General features: G+C 47.3%; 1 protein-coding gene across 11 annotated transcripts in view; it reads left to right on the top strand.

The window, feature by feature from the left end:
• The first annotated feature begins 1,144 nt into the window (after positions 1-1,144).
• Osbpl6 (oxysterol binding protein like 6) overlaps positions 1,145-26,516 on the top strand; it is a 163,337-nt gene continuing 137,965 nt past the window's right edge. For all 11 annotated transcript variants that reach the window (XM_060390421.1, XM_021649497.2, XM_021649496.2 and 8 more), the window contains exon 1: positions 1,145-1,282. The gene's annotated coding sequence lies outside the window, so the exon portion shown is untranslated. The remainder of the gene's footprint in view (positions 1,283-26,516) is intronic.

Raw genomic sequence — 26,516 nt, 5'->3', positions numbered from 1 at the left:
TCAGCAACCGGATGGCTCCCTTGAAAAGACTGTCTTCGCAGGGAGGAGACTGGTGTGAGAACCGTCCTGTCTCACAAGGTCCAGCTTTTTAAATTTTTATTTTTTATTTTTAAGAGGGCTGTTACTCAAGATGGAAGAAGTTAATCCCTAAGATGAGACTGGAGACTCAAAGAAATTACATGTAGGCAAGACTGCTCATAGCTATGTCACAGCACACCAGGAGTGGATCAGCACTGACAACTGTGAAATGCCCTGTAAGAGCTATCTCAGTTGGGGACGGATCTTCAGTTTTTAAAGGGACAGGTTACCCCGGCCCCCTCCTCCAATTCAAAACAGCTAGAGCACTCTAACAGTCCCTGTTTGGCCCAAGTCTCTAGGCTTGCCCCCTTGAAGTAGTTGACAGCAATGTCTTTATACCGGGACATTCTTCAATTATCCCTTCACAGGAGAAACGTCTGTGCAAATATTTAAACTACCCCGTCCCTCCGTGCAAATTTGCCTTTAGATCAATCTGGTCTTGGACGCATGCCAGGAACAGCTTAAGCATGATAGTTTCTGGGTGGGAAGGGTGTCAGGGGGCTGCACGGACACTGCGGGGCTTTGCCGGGGACTTAGAGCTGTTGTTCCTTCCTTCCACCCAGTCCAAGCGTCTCCCTGGGTCTAGGAGTTCGCGGGACGGCGAGGCTGCACATAGTTTATTGAATGAGGCCTCGGGCGGGGCTGGGGGCCAGCGGATGAGTCTCTCCCAGAGCGGAGGCCACCGAGCTGCAGTTCCCCGGGCGGAGTCCTCTCCAGCCACTCCACGGCCAGAGCGCTGCAGCATTCCGGGCCTCTTCTTTCCCGTCCAGCGCTCCCACCGCGGCTGGACCGGACGCGCGCCGCCCCGCTCTCTCTCCCGCCAGGGTCTGCGGAGCGATCGATCCCTGTACCCCACGGGTTCCCTCTGACGCCCGGCAGGGTCGAGACGGGCGCTGGAGTCCCGCGCGAAGGGGGCGCGGCGGGCGCGCATCGGGCTCGCGGGAGCGCCGGGGGCCGGCGGGTGCTCCGGAGCCAGGGGCGGGGAGCCCGGAGCGCCGCCCCGCCAGCGCGCCCCGCCCGTGGGAGAGGAGGGGCTGCGGCGCGGAGGACCACTGGAGGCGCCGCGCGGCCGCCGCCGTCCGCGCCGGAGACCGCAGCTCGGCGCAGGGGCGCCCGTCCTCCGCGCCCCGGGAGCCTCCTCCAGCCCGCGCGCCCGGCGGACAGCTCGGGCCGTCCCCCGCCGCAGCCGCCGCTCGCCCGGCAGGTAAGCGTCTCTCGGCCGCGGGCTGCGTGCCCCGTGCCCGCCGCGCGGCCCGGGGGCATTGTGCGCGTCCGGAGGGCCGAGGACCCCGGCCGTACGCGGGTCGGGCGGCCGCAGTTCCAGGCTCCCCCTCCCCCGAGGCATCGCCGTCCCCGGGGGCTCCCGGGTTGGGCGGCGCGGAAGCGGGGGCGGCCAAATGGGTCCCCGCTGCGGTGAGAGTGGGAGGGGGCTGCCGGTGTCACGGTCGCCGCTCGCCGCCCGCCCTCCCTTCCCGCGGCTGCGGGGTCCACGCATTCCTCCTCCCCCCCTCCTGCGTCCCCCGCGTGCGGGTTTTTATCCCCCCCCCCCCGATGCCCGCACTCCCGGGCTGTCTGGGAATGAGAGTCGGGGCCGGGAGGACTGATGTAATTGTCGGTGGAGAGAGAACCGAACCGGTGCCCGCGCCCGCACCCGCTGACGCCTACGCCGCACCTTTCAGGGAACCCGGGGAGCCGCGGGCAGCGGCCGGGCAAGTTGTGCATCGGGCTCGGTCGTGCGCGTGCACTGCGGACGGCCCTCGCGGGCACTCCTGGCCACCCCCGGCTGGCGTCCCCGCAGCCCTCCCTGCAGCCTGCGTCCACGCTCCCGGCCTGAGCTACCTTCTCCGGTTCAGACCGGGACGGGGTTTGCATTGCAGTCAGGACGAGCTTCCCCTGCGTCGAGCTCGGAGCTGCCCGCAGATCTCGTCGCCGGGGACGCTGGGGGAGGAGGGATGGGAAACCTGGGGAGGAAGCTGCGGAGAGCTAATGGCACCGCAGATCTCTAAAAGCCTCCACTGTATGCGGACGCGCTGCAAGCCGCGTCTTAAGCTGCTTTTGAAAGTTATGACCAGATAACTGATTTTGTGACGGTTCTGTAATCTACCTGAAAGGTTGGTGAAACTAGACACCGAAAGCCGGGGAAAGCATTACATAATGGACATGAAGCAAATGACAGCAGCTAAGCTGATCCACCCCGTTGCCAAATTATTTCTTGCTTCTGGACAAAAAGTCCTGTAAGGCCTTTTTTTTTTTTCTTTTTTTTTTTTTTTTAAATAAGAATTTCCATTTTGGAGTCTCTAGGCAAGATTTAATAAATCATATTGTATTCGATTGCAATTTCCCCTTACAAAATAATATTTCAGCATCTTTTCTTAAATTAAAAAATACATATCAATTAATAGCTATGTTGCAGAAAGAGTTAAGAAGTGTATTCTTAAAAGGAAAATTAAATTTCCCATCTAAAAGCTATTAAACTTTATTTTCCTCTTTTTTTAGTTTTTGCATACATCTATATATCTTCCTTCGCCACCCCCACCCCTTTGCTTTGAAAGCATTTCTACAGTTTTGAGTACTGCGAGGTCATGATGTTGGTGTTCCTGTCTGGTGCCTGCTACAGCATTGCAGGTACAAAGACTCACAATAAAGGAATCAAGAGACCTCACAGTAACTCTAGGAGCGAGCGGGTTCCCAAGGTCGAAGGAAAGATGCTGTGTAACTCAGCCATAATCAGCCACAGAGAATGTGCACGCCTCATTGGTCACAAGAAGGGCCCCGATTGGTGGAATGGCGTTCCTGCTGTTGGGTTCCTGATTTAATATATTTTACTCAAAATATTTTTTAAGTTAACAGGATATTTTGAAATTTAAAGGCTTTGCTTTTACCAACCGTAAAAACTCCTGGTTTTGGCCTGATTTTCCGTTGTTATATCAGTAACTTAACTATACAGTCAGTGAATGTATTGCTTTTGGGGAGACTGCTGTTTCAAATTGCAGTGATTTATCAGGTGTCTCTTGGTTTTGGTGTGTCGTGGTCCTGTGAGATTTCACACAGTCATGTAATAGATGCTGTCTTATCAAAAATGCTACTTTGATTTAACCTCAAGCGACTTGTACTCATACGTAAGTTAACACACAGAAACACACAGACTGTCCAAGATTAAATGTTTTTGGTGAGAGGTCTGTAGTGGTACTGTAAATGGATACAGAATTATGCAAAATTACAAACAGACAAAAGTTTCATGTGGTCACTCATGAAGTTAGGAGATTACGTTTTATTACACTACTTGGTCAACCACTAGCGTTCTGTGAACTTTCTGTTGATCATTCCTCCTTAAGTTTCCTCTTTGTGGAAGACACTGGTGCAGGTTTTGTGGGAGACGTAAAGGCTGTCCCTGCTCTCATAAATTTTTATCTTCTTTAAGAAAAACGAGGGATAAATTGTTGAAAGAACTTTTTTTTTGTGTACTGTAAAGGTTAAGTAATATAGATATTTTAAAAGTCCTGGACAAAAGACTTTATTATTATCCCTTTGTGTTTTTTTTTTTAATTTCCTTATTCAACTGTATCAACATACTGGTTGTAGCAACAGCTAACTGACTTCCATTGTTGTGCATTATTCCCCGTCTGTGCTGGGTAACAGTGTGTCTGTTCTTCAGCCAGCGGCCACTTTCTTTTGCATCAAAAGAAAAAAAAGTTGTAGTATGTTTCCTATGTACATGTGCAAACATTTCTTCTGGGCAGGTACCAAGGGTTAGAATTGCTGGGTTGTAGAATTGTGTGAGTGTTTGAAATACTTTTAAATAGTGCCATATTTTATTCCAAGATTGTTGTGCTAGTTTACTTGGGGAAGCCAGGGAAGCAAGCTAACACAGATAAGCAACTACAAAAACAAACTTCTTTTTTGCATACATGTTCTGAAACACACTTTTTGTTTGTTTATTTATTTATTTAGAAGAAAAGCAATGATGAACATAAAACTTGGGGTGGGCCCAGCGAGGTGGCTCAGCAGGTAAAGGCAAATTGCAAACCTCATGACCTGAATTTGATCCATGGTGTTCACATGGTAGAAGAAAAGAATTGGCTCCCATGGGGTGCCCTTTGACCTCTCTACTCAAGCTGTAGAACACACTTGCTCCCCCCAATAAATAAATGAATGAATGAATGAATGAATGAATGAATAAATAAGTAGACATTTGAAAGGGTACAGTTGTGTTTTAGGTGGATCAGGGAGAGGGTGCTCTTCCTTAGGTATGGTGGTGAGCTCATAGGTAATATGTTTTAAAAAAGAAAAACAGCGGATCTCGCAAAGAATCAATGATGATATTTTGAAATTTTCAGGAAAAAGAAAGCAAGGTCACTGGGGCTGTCACACCACAGGCTTGTGCGGCATGAGACCTGGAGGGTGCCGCTAAAAGGACAGGAAGCCGTCCCTATGCATAAGCTTGGATTGCCCGGAGTTGGTGAGGGACGTTGGCGGGAAGGATGGGCAAGAAGTGGTCATGCTGGCAGTAGGGCTACTTGGAGCTAAGGAAACGTATGACCATGGAGGAGGCAGACATTGGCCGTTTTCCTGCGGTGAAATGCTCCGACTGTCCAGGGAATGACGGGTGGAAGATAGGCAGGAGAGAGTCAAGACAGGAACCCTGGTTGTCTGAGAGTTCTCAAGTTTGGAGAAGATGAGAAAGTTCACTTTAAATCACCAAGAAGACAGTTTAGATAAGGAAGAGAGGAAAGAGTCAGAGATACTTGACTAAAGAAACCAGAGGAGTCTGGTGGATTTCAGATGTTAAGTACAGTGAGGAGACTTTAACTTTGGTTTGAACACACGGGCATTGGCGCTCTCCGGAGCGGCGAGAGCATTAAAGGGTGGAGCCCCAGTGTGTCTGAATGAGTACGGAAAAGCCAGTGAAAATGTTACGGAAGGCTCTTGTATTGTCCGTTTACGGCTGTAGAATAAACAATACCTTGACTAAGAGACTGCAGTGTGTCAGCGTCGAGGACACTGATCCACAGAGTTGAGGGAGTCTGGGGTTACAGGAGATGGGTTGGATGGGAAGGACAAATCATTCACGCATGCACCGTGAGAGCGGGGAACTTCTGATCCCAAGCTACTTCATACCCACGTCACAGGGGCGGGGATACCTTCATGGGCCTGAGGATGGGGACCTTCAAGTTTGCTCTCCTACTGTTCCTGAGGGAATGTGACCAAGCACGCACACACACACATACACATACACACACACACATACAGATGCACGCAGGCACGCAGGCACGCACATCTATCTCCTTGATAAATATGCAGTCCTCTGAAGTTCTGTTATTGTAAGAGAGTTTCTGTGTTCTCCTTTGGAGACAAGGATACCAGCTCTTTATTTCTTCCTTTGCTCTATTTCTGTTTTGACAGGTTCCCCCTAGATAGTTCAGGTTGACCTTGAACTAATTATGTGGCCCAAGCTGACCTCAGACTTGGGATCCTCTGTTTTCGTTGTATGAATATTGAGGTTATAGCCATTCCTACCCCAAGACCTTTTATTTATAAGGAAACTTTTGGCTGCATGTCAGCGTGACAAACACTAAACCAAAAGCGACTTAGTGGAGGAAAGAGTTTATTGGGATTCTGTTTCCAGGTCACAGAGTCCGTCCTGGAGGCAAGCAGACCAAGACCTCAAGCAGGACCCTGAGGCAGAAAACATGGAGAAATGCTGCATGCTGGCTCACACACAGGCCTATGCCCCGCCAGCTTTCTTATACAGCCTAGGACCACCTGCCCAGGATGGTGCTGCCTGCAGTGGGCGGGGCCTCGTACATCAAAGAGTGGTCACGTGGATAGGCACAGGTCCGTCTGCTCTAGGTAGCTGCTTGGTTGAGGCTCTTACCCATTGACAGTTAAAGCCAAGCGGGACAGGTACCTTTTGATGTCTTCTCAGATATAGGAAGAAAATACTCAGACAGTAGAAAAAGTCACATTTTTGTTGATGCTTGAATGACTCGCAGTAAGTCTGCTGCTCCTAGGTGTTCAGGCTGAAAGGGATTTAAACATCGTAGAGGAGGCAGGACAGAGTGCTTGTCTGCCATGCGCTCGCACAAGTTTGTCTTTAGCGGTGCAAAAAGAGAAGATCAAACCCAAAGAAGCACAACAGTTCTATCAGTGGCTCTCGTTTTCCGGGGGAAGAAAAGCACGCCTCACACTTGAGTCTGTGAGCCCTGCGGACACCGCCGAGATGGTTTGACCAGGAACTGAATTCTGATAGTGGGGTCAGGAAGTAAAGCCCGCCCCTTCTTTAAGGATCCGTGAGGGCAGCTGAATGGGACTGAGATTACAGTCTTTCTTGTGATGTATATTCATGTGTGTATATATGCCCACATCCACTCTCTCTCTCACTCTTTCTCTTTTCTGACTAGGAAATGAAGATGTATGTAGTTTTTAGTGCTTACCTTTTTTTTTTTTTTTTTTTTTTTAAGGATTTACTTATTTTATTTTGTGTGGTTGAGTGCTTTGCCTACATGCATGTATGTGCGCCACAGATGAAGGCCTGGGATCCCCTGAAGCTGGAGTTATGCACTGTTGTGAGTCACGATGTGCTCATTGAGAACCGAGCCGGGATCTTCTGCAAGAGCAGCACGTGCCCCTAACCACCAGGATCTCCAGCTCCAGGGGTTTGCTTTTTGAACCACTGTAGCCCTGTCTTTCATTCAGTAGTGGGCGCACACAGGGGAGCTGGGTGCCATGCCTCATTTCCTTGACATCCTCTTTGTGCCAGCAGAGAAAGTCAGCGTGCACTTGGGCCTTAATGTCGAGGGTTTGCCTTGCCTTTTATTGAGGCGCCCTTCCTGCAGCTCTTGAGATGGGCCTGGTCACCCTTTGAAACCCGTAAAAGCAGAAGGAAAAATAACACCCATTTATTTTTAGAATCTTTTCAGAAGTCAAACCAGAAATAAACTTGGCCTCAATTTCCAGCAGTAGGTGCTGCTTCATGCTCCCTAAACTAGAGCTAAGTTTTATTTACTTACTTGTATTGAGGTGTTGGGGATAGAGCCTGGGACCTTTGGTATGCTAGGTAAGCGCTCTGTGACTGAGCTGCATCCTCAGCTCCTTATAAAATGGAAGAAGTTACCTCAGTGCTTTAATACACAGTACATTATTATCATATGTACTAAATATATTGGCGACCTAAGTATCTAAAAGAACATTAAAGTAAATAAATTGTGTTGTGTGTTATTTCTAGAGATGAAGCTGAAAGTCTGGATTTATTTTAAATTATGATCATATTTTTGCTTTCTGTTTATGTGTAGCAGCTAGACAAGCTTTTGCATATTCTCACCCCATCAGGCAGCACATCTGAACAGTGTTGATCGTATAATTTCCCAAGAATAGAAAGAGTGGCGCAGTTTGAATGGCATGTGGATGGTGAAGAGATGTTAATGCATTCTTTTTGATCCCAGGAAGTTTCAAATTGAGGCAGGAGCTGCACGCACACACACACACACACACACACACACACACTCACACACACATACGAGAGAGAGAGAGAGAGAGAGAGAGAGAGAGAGAGAGAGAGAGGGAGAGAGAGAGAGAGAGCACAATCTGTAAGGTAGGGCAAGCAAATGTGGGGCTCATGTAAAAGTCCCCTAATGAGCACAGAGGAGGAGGACAGAGATGGGTCCAAGATGAGCAGGTAATGAAGTGTCAGTCAGCAGAGGAGAGCAGAGGAGACCTCACCTGCCTTTCCCTTTCAGAATGTGCCCACAGAGGAAAGAAGAGGATGGCCCCCAGAAGCTATGAAGATCGGGTATTTTGGAAGCCACTTGGCTCTCCATTAAAACAATGCCTTTAAACATCTCGGGTCCCGAAAAGAAATAAGATTTAAACAAAACAGAGTTAGCGTCATTTGAGGAAAGATCACACCTGAGCTCCTGTGTATCAAGAAGAGAAAATGACCGATAACCCAGTACAAAAGGGTAAAGGAAATGAGCAAACTAGTCATTTCACAGAAACTTAGTTAGAAGAGGCACTTATAAGGACAGTAGCAGCTTACTTCATGCAGAGAGAAGTGTGAGCTTATAATGCTTGATTTCCTGTATCAGCAAAAATCATGATCTGTAATACATTATGGTGGCAAGGCTCTCAGAAAGCAGTGAGTATCATGCATTATACTTAGGTGAAAAGGATGGCAGAGGTGGCTCCTATGGAGAGCATTGTTTGGCATTATCTACCCAAGTTAAAAATTTACCCTAGGGACCTCGAGGGTTTGCTCTGTTACTATACTTTGCAGGATGAATTTACATGGAAATTTATTATAGTGTTGAGTAAGGAAGATGTGTAAAAAAAAAAAAGTTACTATCTTTAACTGACTAAATAATTTGGGAGGAGAAACGAAATTAGATAGCTATTGAGAGTATAAGCCCGTCCAACGCAGTCCTGGTGTGCAGAGATCCCTGGGTCGGAATAACAGAACAAATGAAAGCACAGGTTAGAAAATGAGTGTTTCTGTCAAGTGTGAACTCCAGTGCACTTTGTCTGGTAACTGTAAATGCTGTGCCATTAAAAAAAAACAACACAAAAGCCTCAAGACTACAGTTGCCTCTTAAAAAGGAAACTATGTGGTTGGGTGAATATGGAGGGGCTTAGAGGTTCCTATTCTTTTTTTTTTAGCTGGTTAAGCACAAGACTTTAATGTCACTGGGTAGGCAGAGGCAGGCAGATCTCTGTGAGTTCGAGGCTAGCCTAGTCTACAAAGTGAGTCCAGGGCAGCCAAGGCTACACAGAGAAACCCTGTCTCAACCCCCCCCCCAAAAAAAAAGAATTTATTGTTTATTCAATTGAAAAAAATTTCTAGAGGTTCATTCCTGCCGATCAGTAACTTGGGGGTCAGTCTGTTGCTGGAGGCCCATGCTTATTTCCCTAAACAATCACGGTTACCCCTGCCCTGATGGGTTAGAGGTCAGCGCAGAAGGAAGCATTTGTCCTTTGGAGCAGAGTTGGCCCATCCTGCTTCTCTGAACTTCTCCCTGCTTTCATCGCTGTGCCCCAGCCAGGTGGCCTCACTGGAGAGAGACTCAGAACAGAGTAGGACCTGGGTGCGGGTGGGGAGTAAGGGAAAATGTGAGGGGCCCTGGTGGTAGACACCAGGGGCTGGGAGAGCACAGACTGTTTCCCAGCTCTAGTCCGGGCAGCCAGAGTAGAAAGAGACAAGACTCCTAGGTTACAGCCTTGATCACCTGTTACCCCCACCCACAAAGGGTCCCTCTGGTGTCCAGGAATCTGATTTCTGGCCATTGCTGATCTGCTCCTAACTTTCTCCATTCCCTTGAAATAACCATCCCCCTGGGATTTACTTTTTTAATCAGTGATTTTTTTCTTTTTATGCACACCGGTTTTGCCTGCATGTGTGTCTGTGTGAGGATGTCAGGTCTTGGAGTTAGTGACAGTTGTGGGCTGACATGCTGGTGCTGGGATTCAAACCCTGGTCCTCTGGAAGAGCAGTTAGTGCTCTTAACCTCGAGCCACCTCTTCAGCCCCTGGATTTATTTTTTTTAATTACTTCCTGAGACTTTGCTGGGTTCTCCTCTCTCATAGCCATGTACTTAGGGGTGATTGTGTCATCACACCCTTCTCAAGGAAAAGCCTAGCATGGAGAGAGAGCAGGAGGGGCAGTGCACGGATAGCTGGTAGACGCTTGGCTTCAGAAGAATAGCCATGTGCTGGCAGGACTCTCCTTGGCAATAATGTGAATGGGTATGAGTTAATTATGCCAAAGAAAAGGAGAAGTGTGCGGTTCACAAGAGCCACCGCGCTGAAAAATAAGTTTTCCAAAAAAAAAAAAAAAATACTTTGGTCACGAAGTTAGAATTAACTTGCATTTAAATAGATGGAATAATATGCACATCTCTTCTCCATGGATGTCCTGTGTATGTTTGATGTTTTGTTTTGTTTTGTTTTTTATACAAATATGTTTAGAAATGAGCAGGGTTGGGGCAGCACGCCCCTGCAGGGGAAACCCTTGGTGTTAAAGCTGGACTTGAAGAGCGAGAGAGGGTAGAGGTGAGTGAGTGGGACAGGCCACAGAAGAGAGGGCAAGGCAGTGACTGCAGAAGCCTTGCTTTTGCGAAAGACACGTGGAGGGAGCTGAAGGACTTCTGTATACCTTTCCGGGGCGGCGGGAATTCAGGACATATGCCCCCGTAGCTACTGTGTCTGGAGTATCTGTTTCCTAGTGGGTTTTGAGAGCAGGTTTCTTCTAACCACCTTTTGCTGGAAGGTTCTCCCGTGTGTGTTAAGCAGAGGAGTGTGCTGCCATGCTTCAAGTGCATTCATTTTGTTGTTCCTTTGGTTTTCTATCAACGTAACCGTCTGTAGAAATAGGCTCATGCTTAGGAAGTTTTGTCAGGATAAGCCCTTCTCAGCAAAGCAGTTAGACAGGAAGAGCCCTGAAGGAGGGTTGTGGATGTCTGAGTTCTGTTTCCAGCTTATATTTGCAAAGCAGCCAGGCCTGGGGCAGGAGTATCTCGGATCCTGTTTCCCTGTGTGAGAAATGAGCATAGAGTGCCTGTGTAGACGGGAAGTTGAAATATTAAACCCCACATAAGATTTATATTTGCATAGGATGAGCTGCTTTTTGTTGTTGATATTTTACGCTTTGGCATCCTAGTCTGGCCTCCAGTTCACTACGTAGCCTAAACTGGCCTTAAACTCCGGCTCTTCCTGCCTCGGCCTCCTGTGGCAATTACAACCGTGCACCACCACGAGGGCTACATCCCCCCCCCCCCCCCGCAGTGTTGTTTATTGATTACGGATGTGAGGTGAGGTGAAGCCTTTCGTTTCTGGTACCGTAGAACTTACCGTACGGAAATCAAATATGAATTACAGTTTCATTACACTCAATGACCTTTTTTTTTTTCTTTTCTTAAATTTCCCTTATGGTTCTCTGCAAGTTAGTTTGTCTTAAGAGAAAAATCTAAGCCGAAAGCTCCCAATTCCTGGTGTGTTTGGGGTCACTTGTTAAGCCCTTGGGAGGTGCTGAGCCCACTGCAGGCTGCCTCTGAGGATGATGCTCAAGCTGCCTGTCCACTGCCGTCTCCCCAGCCATCCGTACCGGACCTGCCTCAGGCCCCCTCTGCTTCCAGCTGCACCTCTCCCATCCGAGGCACATTCCAGGGGTGTCACCGGCCTCCCCTACACCCTCTGGCTCCCTGTCCTCTGTGCTCCTCTGGCCCAAACTTCGTTTTGAAAATTGGATAATGCTTTGAAAGTTCAGAAGCTGTCTCTTGGCTTTATTGGTTTTGCTGGTTTATTTCCTGGCGTGCTGGGGATTAAACCCAGGGCCAGGCTAGGCAACTACTGCATCACGGAGCTATTCACCCTTGTGGGTTTTTTGTTTGTTTGTTTGTTTTTGAAACAGAATCCAGCTGTGTAGCTCTGGCTGGCTGTGGAGTTCAGGTCTCTTGCCTCAGGCTCTGTTCCTGAAAATGAAATTGTAGGTGTGTTAGGCCTTCTTGGTTGGATCTGCTCTATTTGTATCCCCCCCATGTAATTGATTAATTGAGTTGGTGTTGGTGATTGAACCAGGACCTCAGGTGTGCTAAGCACACAGTTTACCAGTAAGCTATAACCTAAGCCCCCCTTGAACTTTAGAGTTTTACAAGTCCATTGTACAAAAGTGTAAAAACACAGAAAAAGTGTCTGTTAAAAATCTCTCCTATTGCTACTTCTAAAAGCATGCTTAAAAACTGAGTGTAGCCTTCAGGGTTTTGGTTTTGTTTTTTGTTTCACGTTGTATTTGGTACTCAGCAGTGTTTTTACCTTTTTGTTTGTTTGTTTTTGAGACAGAGTTTCTGTGTAGCCCTGACTTTCCTGGAACTCACTTTGTAGAGCAGGTTGGCCTTGAACTCAGAGATCTGCCTTCTTGAGCCTCCCCAGATCTGGGATTAAAGGCGTGTGCCACCACTGCTGGGCCACTGTTTCTAAGTTCTGACATTTTTTTTTACACAGACCTTTTGCTCTGGAGCAGTGTCAGCTTCACAGCAGAATCAAGGAGATGGTGCATGGTTGGCACACGCTGGCTCGGCACCGGCTGCCGTCAGCACTTGCAGCACTGCTGCGTGTCAGCTCCAGTCCGTGAACCTCATGGACCCGGCATCATCCGTGGTTGACGTGTGGGGTCAGTCTTCCCAGTGCTCGCCAGTTGCCGTGCGCAGCTGTAACGACTTGAGCCTGCATCTTTGCCAGAGGGGACAGGATGGTTGCATTGCCCGAAAGGTCTGTGCTGTCCCTGCCTGTGTCTCCGTGGCCACCGGGGCCACTTCCGTATCTTCCTACCGTCTCGACAGCCAAACACAATCGTTTTGGGAATTCCTCCCTTGCTGTTTTATTTACTTAAATATTTATAGTGTGTATTGATTACACATGGCAATAGGCCTAATAAACACATTTTTGCTCATGTCCATCATGATCATATTCACCCTCCCACTCTCTTCCCCAACTCTCTCACACACATACATGTGTACGAACACACACTTATACACAGACACAGGCACACACACACACCTATACGCACAGTGCTTTACAGTTGAAGATCCTCGCGTGAGAGAGAGCATGCAGCGCTTGGTTGTCTTCCTGGGCTAGGTTATCTCGCTCACTGTCACGGACTGCAGGCGCGTTCACTGTTCTGTAGGTGCCGTGGGCTTTGTCTCCGGCAGGCTGGTAGACCCCCACTGCTTGTGCACGTTTCTCTGTCCACTCACCTGACTTCAGAGGCTGGCTGGCGTGTGCGCAGTGTGCGCAGACCGTGGGCGCGCAGGCGTCTCCGTGGCATGCTGCCTTACGTTCTTTGGGTGTGCTGGCCAGGAGCAATGTCGTACGGCGGTTCTATGCTTAGGTGTTTTGAGGAACCATATGTTGGCTGTGATATATTTAAAAATTGTACTCACAGTACGTGAGGGCGTGCAGGTGTGTGGGGGTGGGGTTGGACACGCTCCTGTAAACACGTGTGGACGTCAGAGGCGGACGTCGGGTGTTTTCCTCTGTCTTTCTCCACCTTGTTTATTTTGAGGCAGGGTCTCCTACTGAACCTGCACTCACAGACGAGCCAGTGAACCCTAGGGGTCTGCCTCTTTCCAGCTTTCCACTTCCCCGAGTGTTAGGGTTACAGACAGGCACTACCTCTCCCGGCCTGTCTGTGTGTGTGCTGGGATCTGAACCCGGGTCCTCAGGCTTGGGTGATAGGCACATTACTGGCAGCACCATCTCCCTAGTCCTGCTACTCATAGCTTTTATTTTTCAATTTTATGTTTTGGTTTCTTGAGACAGGATCTCACTATGTAGCCTTGGCTGGCCTGGAAATCACCATGTAGACCAGGCTGACCTTGAACTCATAGCAATCTGGCTGCCAGTGTCTCCCACAGGCCTGGGACCAAAGGCGTGCGCCACCATGCCCAGCTTAACCATAGTTTTGAAAAGATCCAGAACAGGTTCTCTTGAGCATGTCATGCTTTACTGAATTCTAGTTGAACCTGTAGGCTTACTTCTTGGTATACAGCAACTGGCATGTAGATCTTTGTATACAGCTCTGATATTCCCTGGGGTTACTGGATTAAGGGATAGCAATGCTTTAAGGCCTTTGTTCGGGATCCGCCAAGACAATTCCAACATGTCGTCTCTCTAATAATGTGCAAGACTTCTTGATATAAAGAACTGTCATATGAACTGTAGGGACGCAGGCACTACTGGTTCACACACAGCTCTTGTGCTAGACATTGCTTTAAATGCTTTGTGGGTAGTCGCAAAACTTGGCCCACACACTCAGGATAATGCTCAGTAGTGTTCAGATCCATTGTAAGGATAAGAGCATAAAACTCAGTTTTCTCAGGCCTCACCAGGGTTTCCCTGTGTCATATCTACCTAAAAGCAGCATTTTATTGTTTTATTTCCTCACTAACATTCTATTTTAAGCAAGTAAAAGTTCCCTTTCTTTTCCTCCCACATTCCAGCCATTGCATTTGACAATTCTTCTTTAAAATGTAATCATTTATTATTTAATGTGTGTGTGTATTCTCTTTTTTTCTTTTTTCTTTTTCTTTTTTTTTCAGAAGGAAGTAGGCTGATTTTCTTGTCCTGGTCTGTCCTACTTAACTCTGTAGTCCTCAGGCTTTCAGATGTCATGGAGAGCCTCAGTCGGGACTCAGAACTGTTAAGAGTATATTTGGGTCCTCCCCCCCCATATTTAAAAAAAAATCTCTCAAACTAATGCTATTTCAAGGCTTTTCCTAGCTCTACAAAGCTCTTAGATTCGTCCTCTTAACTCCCACGTTCACATTGCGTGTTCCGTGCTGGGAATTCAGTGTGATGTTCAGTATATGATTTTTGCTAATTGATTGATATGAAATCACTCTGTACATTGTTTGCTATTATAGACGCGACATGTCGGTTTGTTTTGTGTTTGTACTGTAAGTCTTTGGGAACATTGAATTAAAAAAGCTTCCATGCTTTTCCCTCAAATTTTAATAAAACTTGAATAAAGCAGTATGTCTGTTCTCAAAATTTCCATCCCAGGGCAGCTGACAATTATTTCTGTTTCTCCCTGTGAGAAATGGTTCTTTTAAAAAAAATGAGAAAACGTTCTTTTGAGGGAAATGTCTAATTATTTTTTGTGAGCTGGCCACTGGTGGGAAATGACAAGGTTTAAGAATTCCGCTTTTTCAAGGCACCATTAAAGTTAACAAAGGCTAAATACACCGCTTTAATCTCCAGTTTCTAAAACTCTAACAGCTTCATCTGGTTGAAAATGGGCTGTGTGACACTTCTCTGCAAGTCAATGCTTTGAGTTAAATTCAAGCAAAAATCTGCTTCCTCAGACACTTTAAAAATTACTTTGTTTGTGTGTGTTCATGACCTTTGCTCTGTGCCCTGCAAGCACGCAGCAGTCCGGAGTCATCAGACCTCCTAGAGTTGAAGTTATAAATGGTTGTGAGCAGTGAGGGTGCTGGGAACGGAACCCAGGTCCTCTGCAGGAGCCATGTCTCTGGTCCCTTTGGATTGTTTCAAAAGCTGCCAGCAAGTCCTGTTGTAACCTTTTCTCTCTCTCATCTGCTGGGATCCATGTGGTGACCACCTCACCAGCATGAAATTGGTCACTTCCTTCTGAGGGTGCCATAGTGCTGCCTAGGGGTATATTCCTTGAAAATCGTTTACTGGTTTTAGTTCTGTGAACTTTTCTGAAGTAATTGTGTTTATTCAGAATCCCAGTGAAGTCTGGTTAAAATGCCGGATCTTACAAATGTCACTGAGTAGCCCGTTGAGAAGTGTCGTGTAATTCACCTTTCTGACTTAAAGATAGTTTAGAATCCTGTTTAGTATTCTAAAGAAAATATTGGTGAGCAGTGGTGGGAATTATTAGACAGCCGATTCTCACAAAATGAGCTTAGAGCGACAAGTTAAAAGGAAGAGAACAGCCAGCCTTCAAAATAATGTTTCCTTGGGGATAGCGCAGACACTGTTTTGTGACAGGCAGATGCCCCAAGTACCTGTCACCGAGTTTTCTTACTATCTCCGAATGTAAGGTTTAATGTTTGCCTTCCCAGCCTTATCCAAAGTACGTAAGAACCTCAGCCCCCTCTGGTTCACCTTTCTCATATTGAAAATAAGGAAACTGAGGTACACGCAGCGAGGTGCACTAGACAGTGACACAGTTGGCTTCTAAAGCGTGGCCTGGTGTGTGGCACACAGTAGGTTTGGTTTTCTGGTGTATGTGCAGATGCTGGGCGATGCTGACAGAGACGGGACACTCTTTGTGTTCTGAGAAGTGTGTGTGTGTGACGCATGGAGCCCACGGCTAAGTCCACGGCTGTTCCCGCGTGTGCCCAGTCACTGCAGCACTCGTGCTTTCTCAGATGTGACATGAGCTTTGAAGTCAGGCCACATAGTAACAAACATGGAGAGAGCCCTTGGAGGCTGCCACACCTGAGTGGGGTGTGGATTACAGCCCTCCCTCCCACACTCCAGTACCACGGTGGAGCACCATTCAGTACAGTCCGCGGTCACCCGCACCAACCATTATTTCTGTTCCTGCTTCATAACTGTAATCTTTCTACTCTTATGAGTTATGATGTGAGTATCTGTGTTTTCTGATGGTCTTAAGCGACCCCTGTGAAAAGGTCATTTGACCCCCTAAAGGGGTCGTGACCCACAGGTTGAGAACTGCTGGCTGAGGTGAAGTCTTTCTCGGCGGTGTTCAGATACAGTGGGTGAAGTGGCCTTAAGAAGCACAGGCAATTGTAGTTTGCCTCGGAGGGTAACTAGTCACTGATGAGGGAGGACGGAGCCTGGGAACTTTATGTCTTGATTTTCGAGTGAGTCTCGGCCATCTAGTAATAGTCCTGGATAGACTACAAACCCGGAAAGGTGAGACAGCAAAGCCTTGATGAAAGAAAGTAAGCAAAAAAATGTCCAAAAAGGACACCTAGAGTGTTGATGATGAAGGGAACAAGTGGGCGGAGTGGGCATAGTTAATCCTCTTTCCACCAGAAAGCACCGCGCACCGAACCAGCGGATGGCGTTTCCCGGGTATATGTCCTGATCGCTTTCAGGCCCGTAACGTGACAAATGGGAGTTCTGTGGGGTTGCTTATTGGAGCACTAATTTATTAACAGACATGGTGGATTTGTGGATTTCCAGAATTGTTTGTCTAATCCTCTTAAGGGCATTATGGCACTGAGCAACCCCCCACCTATTGTTTGACCAGTTTAATTAGAGTGCTCATTTGTCATACTTCAGGAGCCTTTGGCTCTTGGCTGTGGAAGGATCCAAGGCAAAGAACTGCTTTTCTGCTCTTTCACAGTCACATCTCAGGTTTTTAAACTCGGCTCAGAATTGAGTTAGTTCTTCAGATGCGTGAATTTTTCTAACACTTTTTAGTAGTTTTTTTTTCCCCATAATTTTAATTTGAAGGCCATGTCACAGGATTTATCTTGAAACAGTCAGTATCTAATGTTTGTCTTGTGTGAGGAATTATTTTCTAGTAGATAGAAGGAAACAGAAAGAACCTTCTTGAGTCCTTGTGTGGCTGAAAACCTGCTGATCCTGTGTCAACACAAGAGGAAGAGAGCATACAGGTAGTACTCAGTGTTGTACGGCTGGGAATTAGGAATTAATGAGAATTTCCTCAAACTGTGTGAAAAGCCATTCATTTTATTACTTGATCGTGTTCTTTTTATACTGAACCAACGGAATAAGAAGTCGGAGCACAGAGCCAAGGCCACAAGAGCACAGCTGTGCTAGCAGCTTCTGTTTTTATCCATCATTTGGTCCTCTGATTTTCAGGATGAAAGGAATAGAGAAATTTGATTCCTGTTTTATCACTTACTAAATACCGGATGGATTCTTTGTCAGTTGCGTTCTTACAGGAACTGCCAATTAGTTAAGTGACACTTGACAAACTTTTCTTTTGTCAAACATTTCTTTTGGAAAGCCGTGTGGCCACAGGGTCCTGGCTACCAAAAGTGGCTCACGCTTATGAGTGCTGGTTGTCTTGCTCTTGACAGGGTTTTGTTGGGATAGTTGGTAGCACAATGGCGCACGCCTTTAATCCCAGCGCTCAGGGAGGAGGAGGCAGGTGAATTGTGTGAGTTTAAGGCCAGCCTGATCTACGAAGCAGGTCCAGGACAGCCATGTTAAATAAACATCTTTGTTCTGTGTTACTATAACTAGGTTGGTCAATTTATAAAGAATAAAAGTTTGATCAGCTTACTGTTCTGAAGACTGGGACCTCCAGGGCTCAGGGGCTACGTCTGGAGAAAGCAGAGCAGGTGGGCTTGAAGTTAAATTAGTTTTTATAACAGACCCGATGTTGAGGTTAAGCATTAGTCTGTTAACCACAGAATGGGTTTGCCTGTCCATCAGGACAAGACCCCTCACGATCTAGACCTCTTAGAGGCCCCTCCCACCTGGTCCTACTCACCAGCTCACAGAAGGATTGAATTTGTTGAGCATGTTTGATGGGGTCGTTAAAGTATTGCAAACAGGATTCAACAGGTGTATTGATTAGGCCATGTAAATACAGTCCAGCCATGGAGTAGAGCATGTTTATTTTCCTCCTTCTGTGAAAGATTTTGTTTTCCTTAAGTGAAGGGTGTGTGTGTGTCTGTTTGTGTGTGTGTGTGTGCTCGCACGTGTGTGGTGTGGTGTGTGCGTGCATGTAGTTTGCTCATTTTTCCGTGGGCCTTTCATGAATTTCACCTCATCTGCTGATACTATCAGTCACTCCACCCAAAGTGTGTTCCTCGGCCCCAGCAGCGCTGGCATCATTCAGGAGCAGGTGTGAAATGGAGAAGTTGAACTCTATGCTATCAGTGACCTTTCAACCAGACCCCATCATTTATGAGCGTGCTGGAGCGTAAGAAGCCCGAGTAAGTACCCTCTAACAACCTTTTGTCTCTCCAGAGCTTCCCTGAACAGGATGCTATCTGTGCTCCTCGAACCCTGAACCCTGTCAGCATTAGCTCCTCCCCCTCCCCGCAGCCAAGGCTCCTTTCCACCTCAGCCCCGCATCTGATCCCCTGCATCCTCGTCTGTGTCCCCTTGGCTCGACTCTCTGCTTCCATTTCTTCCTTCGTTCTGCCTTTTCCTGTCAGAATTTCCTGTCAGACGTCTGCAGACACTTATTTGAAGGTGCTGGTCTGAGAGTTGTCTCCCAGCAGGGCCTTGCAGAACCAGTCTGACGAGGAAGCCTACTCCTCTATAGCACCCACAACAGCTCAAGGTTTTCCCATTGTCTGGGCATAGTCCACCTCCCCCTACTCCCCAAGAAGCATCTTAAGGGAGAGAGGTTTATTTTGGCTGATGATTTCAGATGTTTCAACTGTATGGGATGTTGATTCTGGGCCCATGGTGCCAGTAAACCTTATGGTGACCATAGGATGTGTGGCATAACCGTTAAGCCATGGTAGCCTGGATGGAGAGTGAAGGATAATAGGAAGGGACCTGGACAAATAAAGTACAACCCCCCTCCCCCCAACACGTCTCCAGTGACCTGCAGGGGCCACGTTCTACAGTTTCTACATCGCAGTAGTGTATATAGACTTTAAACCATTAATGAGTTAAGCCCTTGCTTAGGCAGGAGCCCTCATGATTTAACCAACTGTGGACAAATAGACCCTCCTAGACACACCCAAATGTGCACTTCACTAATCTTATACATAATTAACTCGATTAAATTGACAATAAAGATTAACCATTATACTAGTCATAATTGGACCTAGAGATACTGTCCGATGGCCATCTGCTTAGTCTTATGACTTGATTAGTGCCCGGTGGACAGGCACATATATGGAACATACAGAGAGTGGGTACACACCGCCTCCTGGGATGGAGCAGAGGCTGAGACAAGGACAGGAATGAAGATGAGTGTTGTGTACCTGCATGGGTGGAGCGAAATACAGACACGGGGTGTGCTGAGCCTCCTAGTTAGTCCTGGGCAGGTCAGGCAGAGGATGTGCACAAAACGGGGAGCAGCTGCTTGGCTGCTAACGTGATTTCCAGGACGTTGGGTAATAGCTATGACCATAGCCTATCCTCGGGGACAGCTCCCAGGCAGCTCTTCCAGGACTCGAGTTTTTACCCTTCCTATTCGGCAGCACCTCTGTGTCCCCTTCTTTGGATCTGGAGCTCTCAAATGACAACCACTGGCTCTAGTTCCTAACTGCTGCCCTGCTGCCTGGATCCAGCTTGACGCCAGAAATTTCCTTTGGCTGCTGCTATGGAGACCGGCGCATTCTCCGCTGTGGGACTCCTGCCCAGACAGAGAAGTCCTTGGAACAATAAATTATACTTTGCTACATTATTTCATAAAAGCACTGCTATAAATGGTTGTTGGGGGCTTTAGTTAAGTCCATTTTGGCTTAAGACCATTATAGTCAGTCAGTCAGTCAGTCTGTCTGTCTGTCTGTCTATCTATCTATCTATCATCTGTTCATTTATGAGATTAGTGTCTCAAATTGTAGTCCTGGGTAGCCTGGAATTCACTCTGTAGATCAGGCTGGCCTCAGACTCAAAGAGATCCCCTGCCTCTGCCTCCTGGTGCTGGGATTAAAGGCAGTTATGTTTGAAGTTCTAGGTATGAGATTTGAAAACCCAGTTTTGGGCACAAGTTCCGTTGGAAAGTTGGGGGCTGCCTTGCAACAGCATGCAGAAGAAGGAAAATGTCATTATCAAGTATTCATTAGGCTCCCAGTCGTGCATCGTATACCATTGTGATGGTTGGCCCTACGGGGCCGCTGCTGGGCCTATTTTATCAGCTATAATAAGGCCGCCTTACAGATTGCCCTCTGAACCTCAGCACATTTGAGCCTTCCCTGACACACAGAGTGTCCTACTAACAGGGAAGATTAAGGCAAGACAGACTCTAGTCTGAAAGAAGGAATAATGTTAACTTACATGTGTCTTTTCCTTGGGGCCCAAGTTCTTTTAGTCACTGGGCCGGCACTAATTTGGATGATTCTTTGGGGGGCCAAGGTGGTCTCCTTAAATTCACACTTCCTGTTGGCTCAGTGTTTTCTTTCGAGTGAAGCACTCAGAATATAATGTGACACCCAGAGATTTTCAAGAGATTAAAACGACGTGTTCTATTCTAATCTTATACTTGCAACTAATGGCCTGAACTAATTATGCATAAAGGACCAAGCCATTAGTGTTAATAGGAAGTGACTTCAGCAAGTTACAGTTTGGCTCAAAGACTCAATAACTACTTCAAACAGTAGTCAGGGAGGCAGCCTACACTGTATAAAAGGCCTTAGCTGGAAGTTATTCATGCTGCTTCAAGTTGGGTCTTCCTCCAAGTCATTACCCTATACTTGGTCATTTCCTTTTCAGCACCCCTTTGAATTGGAGGTCATGAAAGGGTTGCTTTGTATATAATGCCCTTGTGCTGTGCAAGCATGGGCTGTGTAGATTGCTTCTCTTCCAGCTGTTCAAAGCTCTTCCAGACACTTGGGATAGCAGTGTGCCCAGGCCTCCGTGGTTGGCTCTTTATACTCCCTTATGGCTCAACCTCCTTAAGTTCTGACTCTGGGCTAGAAAATCTCAAGTGGACCAGCCGTCTTCCACATTCCAGAGGCATAGTCCCTTCGGTTGGCTTAGAAGGACTGTGAAGCTGTGTTCGTCTCATGCGGCACCGTGATCTTCCCTCTCAGATACGGCCTCTGTCCTCCCTCCCTCCTCAGTGTGGGGGGTCCTTGAGCACAACCGCAGAGCTTGTGCTTGTGGGCATGAAGGAAGCTTCCTGCCCCAGCCTGTGTCCAGGCCTCCACCATCTCCTTTCTGGAATTTGGTGAAAGCTCTCTATGTGGTCCCCCCACATGCAGCTAGCCCCCTTCCAAACTATCCATGACTGCTGGAAAAGTATTCAGATGTCCTGATCACGTCGCTGTCTGCTTAGGTGTTCAGCTGATCACCCCCTTATGTCTGGGGTGCTCTTCTACCTGGCTACTGCCTATTTTCCCTTTCAGCAGTAGCATCCATATCAGCCTTGAGGAACATTTCCAAAAGCCCTCTCCAGTTGGTAAGATTCCCCTGCTAAATATGCCAACAGCATCCTGTATTTCCTAGCACTCGTTATGATTATAGTTGAGTATTTGTATAATTACTGGTTTGATGCCCGATTCTCTCGCTGGCTTGTAAACTCCCTGGGAGCAGAGATCACGCCTGCCTGGCTCACCAGTCTCTCCCCAGTGTCTCTCCTGACAAGTATTTGCCAAGCGAATGTATAATGAATGGATTGGACAGAAGCTGTGGCATATGTTATGTGTATTTGTACTTATGTTTGAAGATCGGGTATCTGATGTTCTAGGAACTCGAATGCTTCCCACTCCGTAATGAGTGGTACCGCGAAGGCCTTATTTAGATCTTGTTAATCGTTCAGCCGGTTTATCCTCTCCTCTGCTTTATTCTCCTCTACGTCATTCTGTGCTGGCTTGGCTTGTACTGGAGAAAAAGAACCAGTGAACAGCAAAATATGTAGTGCAGAGAGTACGGTTATGGTTTGGATGCGAAGTGCCCCATCCATAGCCACATAGATTGAAGGCAAGGTCTCCAGTCATTGGATCCACTTACTAAGAAGTGATTGGATCACAAGGGGTTTGATAACCGCTCCATGGACTAATAACATGGCATTATAGGGATGGTGAGCCTGTTTGGAAGACATGGATTGCCAGGGTTGTGGAAAACATACCTTATTTTTGGCCCCTTTGACCCTCTGCTCCCTGGACCCCGTGCCGTAAGCAGCTTCTGCCACACCCTTCCTCTACAGAGCTGCTTCCTCCTTGCCAGTTGCCTGAAAAGAATGGAGCCAGCCGGCCAGCCATCGACTGCTCTTCAAAACCCTGAGCCAAAAGCAAGTCCTTGATCTTCTCAAATTGTTTTTCTCACCAGTTTCATTACCGTAATGATGAACTAACCAGTGGTGGGAGGGGCCGAGCTAGGCAAGTGGGAGAGCAATCCACTGGGTCTCTCCAGGAGGGGTGGACAGTGGGCTGCTGCTCAAGGGTAAGTCTCTTCTGCAGAGACACAATATCCCAGCTGTGTTAAAAGCCTTCCAGCTCTTTCTCCCCCCCCTCCCCCGCCACAGGATTTTGAATGAAGTCCTCCTTAAAGTCAGCCGGGTAGAGACTTCAGTCACATCATACGATCCCCTCATAGCAACCCCTCCATGAATGTTCAGCTGAACAATTGGAGACTGTAGCTTATAGTCAAGCTGGCACATAAGACTGGCCACCTGCAAGCCAAACCAGCGGAATCTCAAATAAAACATCCCCTAAGCCTCAGACTTTCTAAGATTGGGGATGTAAGTAAGTGCTTCATTCAGGAGGCTCTGTATTCGCTATGGAAATGTTTGTTTAGCAAAGCGTTTGCCTGTTTTCCTGGATCCTAAATAACCACACAACTGTACTCTTCAAACAAGGGTGTGACTTCTTCAGGCCTGAGTCAGTAATAAAATCCTAGAACAGAAATGTCTCTATTATGTCTAATGCAATGCTTTTCAACCTGTGGGTTTCGACCCCTTTGGGGGTTGCACATCAGATACTTAGATTAGGATTCATAACAGTAGCGAAATTACAGCTATAAAGGAGCAACAAAGAAAGTAATTTGATGGTGGTGGGTCATCACAACACGAGGAGCTGTCTTACCGCATCGCAGCTTTAGGAAGGTTGGGGACCACTGGTCTAGTGCTGCTAAAGAGCAGGCAGCTACGCCTTTAATGAACGCCTGTCTGCAAGAACAGAGAACATTTACTAAGCTCCGAGCTAGAAAGTGGCTTTTCAAGGTCAGACAGAGCCACCCTGCGTTACAAGGCCTTATGCGGTCTATCTGGGAGACAGATAAGTAGAGACACTTGCAATCCCAGAGATGGATGAGGTTATACCGAAGAAAGTGGGCCAGATGCACTCTGGTGACAGCTTAGAAAGAACCGTGAATGGTACACTTGGGGTCCAGCATGCGTCTGCAGGCAGGGGAGAGGCAGAGGAAGTACTGAAGACAGAGGACTGGATATGAAGTCAGTGGTGTTTATCAGCAGGGTAGGGAAGAATATTAGAAAATAACTTTGAGGTTTCTTTGTTTGAGACAGGTTTCTTTGTTTTGGGTTTCTTGGTGTAGCCTTGGGTAGCCTTGGCTGTCCTGGAACTTGCTCGTACACCTGGCTGGGCTCCATCTCAAAGATCCGCCTCTTGAGTGCTAGGCTCCAAGATGTGCACCGCCACCATCCGGCTTGAGGTTTACTTCTGAAGACTTGGCAGTGGGGGAGCACTGGAGTAAAAATGAGAGCTTACGTCGGAGGCAGGTGAAGGAACAGAGGACAGGGTTGCTGTTCCTGGGCGCCTGTGCTGGGCCTGGTGTATTCCTTGCTGTTTCATTGCCGTGCTAGAGGCCGGTGGTACTGCTCTTTGGGGTGAGGTCACCTAATGATGCTGAGCTGGTTGCTTTTTGTAAATCTGGCAAAAACTTGAGTCACCTCAGTTGATGGCTGGCTTCCATCAGATTGGGCTGTGGCCATCTTTGTGGAGTAGTAAAAGTATTTTTACTGAGTCAGGGAACTTTGTACGATGTATTTTGATCATGTTCATCCCAGTTCCTCCTTTTCACTCTTACTAGATCTACTTCCCCTAACTTTAAGTCCTCTTTTGAGTTTTAAATTTAACCACCCATTGACTCCAAATTTGTGCTGTCTGGGGGGAAAAAAAAAAAAAAGCTTAAGAGTGAGGCTATCCAGTAGAACATGATGGCTCCACCAGGAGCCACACCCTTAAAGAGAACTGAATCCATCCCCTTCCCCCAGAGGAAAACCCAAATGTATCAAGTCACTTAATTCGAATAAGCAGCGTGAAGATGCAGGTGCACTGATGAGGCCTACCACTGTGGATCTGCTCTGGGTCTCGAGGAGGATAGTTCAGAGCTCTTGCTGTCTTAGTTAAGGTTTCATTGCTGTGAGGAGACACCATGACCCTGGCAACTCTTATAAAGGCAGACGTTTAATTGGGGCTGGCTTACAGTTTCAGAGGGTTAGTCCAGTATTATAGTCGTGGGGGGAAGCCTTGGTGTGCAGGCAGACACGGCGCCGGAGGGGGAGCTGGGAGTTCTGCGCCTTGCTCTGCAGGCAGCAGAAGGAGACTGTGTTCCACACTAGGAATAACTAGAGCGTATGTAAGAGCTCAAAGCCGGCCTGCACAGTGACACACTTCCTCCAACAAGGCCACCCCTTCTCCAGTAAAGCCACACTTCCTAATAGTGCCGCTCCCTGTGGGCCAAGCATCCACACACATGAGTTTCTGGGGGGGGGCATTCCTGTTCAAACCACTACACTTACTTTCTCAGGCACAGTCACTTGTGAGATTCTAGATCCTATTCAGTACAGTTCACAGCCCTCACTCTGCTTGTGCTGTGACATTAGATTCATTAATGACTTGTCTCATTTTAATGCTTACAAATTCTTTATTTTATTATTTGAGGTGATAATTTAACTACATCCTTTTTTTTTTTCCTTTCCTCCTTTCAAACCCTTCTTGCTCTCTTTCAAAACCATGGCCTCTTCTTACATTAAACTTGTGGCTACGTTCATATATGTATTTACATATGGCACCATAGATTTGTTGCTACATTCACGTATTTACATATGGTGCCACCCCTGGGAAGGGGGCTCTGGGTTGCATAAGAAAGCAGGGAGAAGAAATCATGGGAAGCAAGCCAGTAGTATTGTTTCTCCATGGCCTCTGACTCAGTTCCTGCCTTGACTTCCCTCAGTGACAGACCGTTGCCTGGAAGTGTGAGGCGAAAGAAGCAGCTCTTCAATTCCTAGGTTGCTTTTGGTTATGGTACTTGTCACAGCAACAGGAAACATGGTAGAACAGAGGGGCTCCGGCCAATAGGAAGCTGGGAAGATGCCTGGTGTTGAGATTCCTTTTCAAGTCTTGTCTATCTTAAAAAAAAAAAAAGAAAGTTTTATTTATTTATTTATTTACTTACTTATTTATTATGTATACAGTATTCTGTCTTCATGTATACATGCAGGCCAGAAGAGGGCACCAGATCTCATTATAGATGGTTGTGAGCCACCATGTGGTTGCTTGGAATTGAACTCAGGACCTCTGGAAGAGCAGCCAGTGCTCTTAGCCTCTGAGCCATCTCTGGAGCCCTCTTGTCCTTTTGTGTGTGTGTGTGTGTGTGTGTTTGTGTTTGTGTTTGTGCATGTATGAAATATGTGGGGGACCCACGTGTGTGTGTATGTGTCTAGATGGGGAGACAACTTGTAGAGTCTGTTCTCACCTTCCACCTTGTGTTTCTCCCGGGGGTTCTGCTCGATGTCACACTTTGTGACGAATGCCTTTACCTGATGAGCCATCTTGCTGGTCCCTGGGGTCTTCCATCTTTTTAAAAGAGGGATAGTGTAGGCTTGCTACTCTAAACATTACCCAACAGAAGAGTCTAAGGGAATGTTTATTTCTAACCAAAGATAAATGTCAGCTAGTGGTGGGAGAGAGGGAAAATGTCTTCCATTTATGAGTGATTTTTCACTGTCTTGTAATTCCTGGGGAAAGTTGATAAAGCCGAGGTTTCTTTGGCCTTGAACATTCCACCTGATGGATGAATTCAGATGAACAAAGTCTGCCTTTTTAAAAGCAAGAGACACTTGCCAGCCAGTTTTCTTGGGAAATTGAAACATGAAAATAAGTTGCAGGCAGGGGAGATGCCCCGGTAGGTGAAAGGGTCCTAGTTTGGTCCTCAGAACAAATGGAAAAAGCTGGATGTGGCTGTGCACACCTGGGATCCGAGGACTGCTGAGGCCAGACGGAAGGCAGGGACAGGATCACCCAGAAACGTGCAGGGTGTGTGGAACAGCAGAACTGACTGGAGAGACCCTGCTTCCGAGGTTCTCCTTCTCCCCCTCCCCTTCCTCTTCC

This window comes from Meriones unguiculatus, chromosome 8 (genome assembly GCF_030254825.1).
Source record: "Meriones unguiculatus strain TT.TT164.6M chromosome 8, Bangor_MerUng_6.1, whole genome shotgun sequence".
Taxonomy (NCBI): Eukaryota; Metazoa; Chordata; class Mammalia; order Rodentia; family Muridae; genus Meriones; species Meriones unguiculatus.
The sequence above is the reverse complement of the archived record's forward strand: the minus strand, read 5'-3'. Positions and strand labels throughout refer to the sequence as shown.